The sequence below is a fragment of the Mastigoproctus giganteus genome, chromosome 1 (assembly GCF_048544385.1).
Source record: "Mastigoproctus giganteus isolate SK-2022 chromosome 1, ASM4854438v1, whole genome shotgun sequence".
NCBI classification, from domain to species: Eukaryota; Metazoa; Arthropoda; class Arachnida; order Uropygi; family Thelyphonidae; genus Mastigoproctus; species Mastigoproctus giganteus.
The window spans coordinates 70,947,515-70,954,671 of NC_143575.1; positions in this window are offsets into that span (position 1 = coordinate 70,947,515).

Genomic DNA, 7,157 nt, shown 5'->3' on the forward strand with positions numbered 1-7,157 from the left:
GTCCCACACACTACAACTACTTAATAATTCCCAACATTTGTGGATTCCATGCGGAATCCAGAATCCTATCATCGGTTATCTCTCAAAACAGAAATTAAAGTTAGGGAAAGTTTTCTTGTTGTCAATTCTAATTAAAATAATCTGCTAAGACCATTTCCTGTAAAGTAACATTGTCTTACTTTACAGAAAATAAAATGAAAATTTTGAATATTTCTTATTATTTGACGTTAATTAATTTACTTATTATTGTTTTCTTTTTTAAAACAATAACGACTACTGATCAAACTATACTGTAACGTCCATGTCTGTCAAGGTGGACAAGGGAGAATTCGAAAAAAAACGACAGTTTATTTTATGTCTCATTTGAAGCTTAAAGTAAGTGTGCTGGATTGGACGGCATTAAAATACAATACATTGTATTGCTGAATAAGTGTTTTGCTTTATCCCCGGATATGAAAGTCACTCCTCATTCCCAGAATACCGTGGACGTAGATACTCAATTCTTCCATAAAATTTCACGATGAATAGTTGAGTAACATTTCATCTCATATGTCTGTTTTCATTTTTTTTTATTTTTGCGCAGGCCGAAAAAAAACAAACAAAACTGTTCAATAGGGTTTGCTTCCTTTTCTCAATGAGAAACGGAAGCAAACCCTATTAAACAGTTTTGGCAGTTCAAGTGTTTATATATGTCTTATGTAATAGTGATACATTTAATACTGTATTTAGACTTTCGTGATTTGAGTCTTTTCTCTACAGATAGTGGCGCCTCCGTAGCCAGGTGGGAAGGAGCAGCAGTGCGTAGCACACGCTTCTTGATTAGACCGGGGTTCGAGCCCGTCACCACCAAATATGGAGAATGCAGAAAGGTCATGGAATGACCACCGTATATCCCGGAGCAATATGGCCTTAGTTGCTAATGCTCCTAAAAACCAAATAACAAACAAACAAACAAACATCTACAGATAGCAGATGCACCACGTAAACTGAATCAATCGATGAATCCATGACGTTCAACTTCAACAGCGCAAGCCTGTGAGAATGGAATTATGATGTGAGCGATAAAATAAATTTTCTGTTTATACTCTAGACGGCTAAACAGGATCAGAGGAGTTATTGTACGGAATTTCAGTACCGTGTAAGACCGTGTTTCCTTGTACCAGGTGTTCAGGAATCTTTTGCCTACATCAGAAATTGTAGCTCATTGCAACAAGAATGGCTCAGCATCCATCCTGGTGCCTCAGCATCCATCCTCAGCATCCACCCTTGTGATATTGGGAGCATCCTAGCTGCGACATGTGTGGGCTGTCATTAATATACGGGTCGCTTAATGTCGTAGTTAGGAATGCTTTCTAATATTCTGAAACTTCTGATACATCACAAAATGCAGAATATCACTTTTAATTATTATAATCTTTAGGGTTGTACAAATTTAGAGATCGCTGAGATATTTTGACATTCCAAGCGAGATGCCGGATGCGTCCCTGAAGTTTTGTTTACTTCTAAAAGCTTCAGTTTCAGTTACTTCTAAAAGCTGCAGTTATGGGAGTATCCCCATAAACTGCGTAATTTTGTTTTACAAGAATTAATGTTGGGGTTACTCGGTCCTCTGCCCCGGGTCCTCTATCCCTCCCCTTTTATTTCGATTTTGGCCCTTTTCTGGTGTTTTTTTTTTTTTTTTTTTTTTTTTTTTGGGTGAGGGGCTGTGCAGAGCCGGTGCGTTTTTCAGCTTTTATTATTCACAGTTGGGCAAAACGTTGCCTAAGGTTAAAAGACTGTGAATAATAAAATTGAAAAATATAAATCACTATATACTGTATTCCTTGAGAAAAAGAATCGAAAAATTAAAACAGCGTTTTTGAATTCATAATGCTCTGTGGTGGCAGCTGGCCATGATCTATGCCATAAACAACAACGCAAATTCTACATGCTGCAAAGTTTAAAAAAGAAGAATAAAAAAATGGAATATTTAATTAATTAACTAAAAAGGAAACTAAACATCGTTTGTCATACTAATAGATAATATTAAAAGCATACCAAGTAAAACTGATTGAAGATGTTTGTTGAAATGTTACACCCGCCTCAATTTTTTTTTTTTTTTTTCCACCCGCCTCAATATACACTTAAAGCAATTTTGAAACGTTTCGGGGTCACTACGAACCTCTTCTTCAGGCCTACAGAGGATTGCGAAGCAAAGAAATCAACTATACAAGTTTATAGATAGTAAAAAGAAATTAACTATAAAATCAGCCGTGATGTAAAATGTATTGAGGTGGTAACATTTCAATAAATATCTTAAATCAGTTTCACAGTATTACAGTGCGCTTTTCATTGTTATCTATTAGAAAATATATTCTTAAATACAGGAATGGCGTACAGTCAAATGAATATGAAAACTCTGTCTGTCTCTTAAATATTTTCGCAAAATTTAGAAAGAAAATTGCTTTTAGAAAATAATCATAAGACTTCTGGCAGCCACACCACTTGATGTCATTGTGTAGTGTTTGTGTTATAGACGACTCCTTGTAGAAAGCTGCTAAAGTATGAAAACATTTTTTAAAATAAATGTAACATTTCCAGAAAAATGAAGTAAAAGTTTTATTAATTACATTGCGCTTGACATTAGACGCTTCAGTTTTAATCACATAATTAGATTAGAACAATTTCTTGCTCCATCAAATTACTTTTTTTCTGAGATACTCTTAATTATAACTGCTTCCTTCTCGTACGTGAGCCAAGTTTGGAAGATGCCCGGTATGCTATTAGTACTATCATTTTAGCTTTATACCTGCTAATTTTTCTCCTAATTGTTCTAGGTAAAAAGGCTCTGCTTTCCCTCATGTAAGGAGAGAAAAAGAATTAAACTGGATAGACAAAATGCTTAATGCACTACATGTATATTGCGTACTTAAGAATTAAGAATCTCTTTGTTAAACAATTTCAGGAGCTTTTTGGCCTACCAGGATGCCGTGACATTTCAAGGTGTACAGTACTTCTTACATTTTATATTATGGCCATATAAGCATTGTCAATAGGGATGAATTTTTATGGAAAGATTTGTGCTTTTAGTGCTCCCAGTCTGTCCTGGAAAAGATTGAGTAGTAGGATTATTCCTTCTGCTGTACGAGCTGTGATCGGTGCTCGAATTCGAAAATAAAAATGGAACGCTAAAAACGGAACGAAAGCAATGCAATGCTAAAAGTAGACCACAAATGGAATACTAATATTTATGAATTAACATAAGATTAAATATATATTTTTGTTTATTCAACATATACATAACATCTCATTCGCCAATTCAACAGGACTACATCATTTTTTTTGTTTATTTTTTTTCTTGGAATTGTTTTGAATTGGTCAATAGGCAGTGTTTATATTCACGAAAAATTTGTTTAATAGCGTTGCCAAAAAATTTAAAACTTTTAGTTAAGGTGAACGACATGTGGATGCCTCGATTAATTACCACAGTGGCTTGGATGCAAGATAACCTAAGGCCGCCACTTGGCGGCCCCAGGTAGGAGGTCTGCTGTCCTAGCCCCCTCCCCCACTATATCGACTGATATGCACTTAAAAATATAATTAGACAATGTATGACATGCCCATTGAAACTCATTTTGTGGGAATTAATTATTAAAATCAGATTAAATTATATTAAAGGTAAAAAAGTAAGAGTAAAAGAGCGGAAAAAGCGAGTAGAAAAATCTCGTTACGTTAAATTAAATTATTGAGGTCCTTCTTTTCTATCTGAAGACAGTTACATTTAATGTTTTGAACTGACTTGATAACAAAATCCCTAAATCTATTCAGAAGCGGTTTGTAACTACATAATAGACCAGTTCAGTATATTTGATGTTCTGGATGCAGCATTTCTCAACATTAAAGTGTTAATAAACTAATTGTTCCTTTCAGATCGTGGCGTCATTGTCCTGTTCAAATTAAAATTACATTAATGCAAAGATAATCATGAAAATATCACTCGTCTCTCGTGCTTCAAAATCGGTTAATTAAAAATAATAAATTTGTAATGGTAAAGACTAATATTCTTTCTGAATTCTTAGAAATATTGAAAAATGAAGAATAAAGACATTTCGTTGGGAACGCTTTGTGGTCTCTGAGGGTTCTCACTTTAACCACCGCCCAGCAGGTAGTTCGATAGTATGTAAAGCAAACCGATACCGCTGCCCTCAAACCACCGTAAATAGCTAGGGTCACATCAGAGAGAATGCAAGTAGAGGAAATTGCTCCCATTTAAAGACCGTATACTCACTAACCGTTCGTTAAATGCATAAATGGTCCGAGACCCTACGGCTCCAAGTTACATCCCCGGAAGGAGTAGGAGTATTACCACTACGTCTAGTCAACACTTAGCGCTATTAATTAATATGGTCGGGATTCTATTGCTACGGTGACAGCCAATTCGGCTATTTACACCACTCTGAAGTGCTGTTTTCCGCACAGTTGTGGGAATACCGTCTCCTTCAACAGCTCTCAGAGGGGTTGTAGCCCTCGGCGTCATATCAGTAAGGATCGCGGAAAAGGTTCGCTGTCGGCAGATTGCACTACTTTCAACCCCCATTCCCAGTCTTCTCTCCATTGTAGTGTTGTTATTCTTTCCCCATGCCGCAAGGGTTCATAGTCCATAACCAAATGACCACAAATCTTTTAGCCCTTTGATCTGAAGCAGTTAAAGCACTTTGCAGCCCTTTAAGTTGTTACAAACGCAAAAGAGATCCCGCTGAAATCAGCGAAACAGCATCTGTATATACTTTAATTGCCTTTGCGGGCAACATGCGGCTTACCACAATGTAATGATACTTGGTGGAAGAGATTATAGCCATTGGCAATATACTCACAATTTCTGTGAATAATAACCATCATACTGATAATCCGTATTGTTTGTCCCTTGCTATAACCGTGAACACTGTAAATGCTCCAATGGGGTCTTTGGTGGTTAAATTTTCATTTTGGTATTACGGTTGCCTACTATAGCTTACATTATATTATGGATGGTAAAATTACTTACACATGTTCGTTTATACGCTGGCCAACAGAAGGTCAGAAGAATTCTTGTAACTTTTTTTATTATAGTGGGCTGTGCTTTGTGGCTGCGTACCGGCTCGATTTCGCAATGTGTAAATCTGCGTCCTCTACTGTCCCAGAACTACGGCCGATATTTAAAATTTACAAAACTGCACATTTACAATAATGCAAATTTAATATTTACTTACTAGTTACTGCTCAATTTTAACACAGGATCAATATATCAATTTTATATGTTTTATATACGGATATTTATTTCATATATTATATATTTATGATATTATATTTATTATATATTTATGATATATTATATATATATATATATATATATATATATATTTTTTTTTTTATTTATTATTATTTTTTTTGCACTTTTACTGTTCTGTTCATCAGCTGTTGTTTATAGCTAGATAGAGATATTTCAACTCATTCTATGGCCGAAACAAATTTATATATGATCTAATCCGAAACATATTTACTTGTGTGATTTCCTGAATATCTTTTCTTTGCTGCTTGTCCTCTGCGTCCATACAGAGATCAATTTTCATAGCACTAACTATAGCTGATGTAGTTTGGGCTCTTTGATGATAACTGATGGTGAGAGGCATCCAGCATTATCATAAGAAGTTCTGTGAGCTGTGGGTTTTTTTAATTTTTTACAATTACCGTATGCCTTCAGTGCTGGAGATCGAGATTCGCAAGGAGTGTTGATTATGAGATGGTAAGCAGAAAGACACGGATCCTATTTGGCCATCTCAAGATCTAGAACTCAGTTTTTTAAAGAAATAATTTGCAGTTTTAGGTTCATAGTCATAAAATTATTCTTATATAATCAATTAGCTGTTTTATAGCCAATTCATAAAAATATTGAATAGAATAGTGTAATTATTATTATTTTTTTTTTTTTCGGCCTACTGGGCATAATGAGTTGAAGCCAGTTTAGGAAGTGAAAATCTCTTTAAGCATTTTCTGTAATCACATAAAAACGGAGATAAGAATACAAAGGAATGAAAGTTGTTTTAAGCTCTTGTGGATCTGTCTCTATTTCTGTATGAATAAATTTGTATGCAATATTTTTGTTCTAATTTTTTGTTATTTTTTTATTAAAAAAATTTGTTAATCTCGAAAATTATAATCTGTTAACTTTGTTTTATTATTGTTTATAGTTATTTAAAGTATAACAAAAAGAAAGCCGCGCGATAATTATCGCATGACTTTCCGGAATTCAGCTCCGATTATAATCGGAGCTGAATTCCGGAATATTATAACCGATTATAAAAGTAATACAGAAATTAGTACTGTTGTGTGGAAAAACGAATAATATAAGCACAAAAAAAGGGGAAGAATGGCAAGGAAAGCTATGAAAGGAGAACTAATCCCCTTATGAAAAAATATGGTCGTCCGTAAGAAAAATTAAGTGAAAAGGTACTGGAAACTTAGCCTCTGATCCCCACTTTCTTTTTTAATACATTTTTTTAAATAAAAAATTTTGCTAATAACTGACATACATTTTCAGTTGTTTTTTTTTTTTTTTTTTGCATTCTTGACAGTTTTGTGGATTTTGTTTGCAAAAGGTTTATTTCGCAGATTCACCTATTTCCATTTTCTTTGATATAAAGTAAAAATCAATTCTTTAAAAAAATTAAATTTCCTTGGCAATGCACATTAATTAAAAAGATGCAAAAATAGTTTATTCTGCAAAATTTATATATATTAACTAGTACCTTTCTAACAAGACAATTTTGCTTGTTGAAAAGAAACTCTACAACAGCATATATATAAGTTAAGAGATATAAAATAATAGAATGAAAAATACAGAAAAATAGTAAAGAAATTTATAGAAAAGAGTAAAGGAACAAAAGAAATCACAGTATGTATATGTATAAATTTACATATAAAAACATACAAAAAAAACATGAAAATGGATAAGGATATTGTCGTATAGTGCACAACCCTGGTGTCCTTATCAAGAGTCAACCGCCAATATTGCGTGAAAAGATGACAGTACTGTATAAAGTCTGCTTCTGACACAAAACACATATTTTTATATGTAATTTATATATATATATGCCATGATTTCTTTCGTTCCTTTAGCCTTTTCTGTGTATCTCTTTACT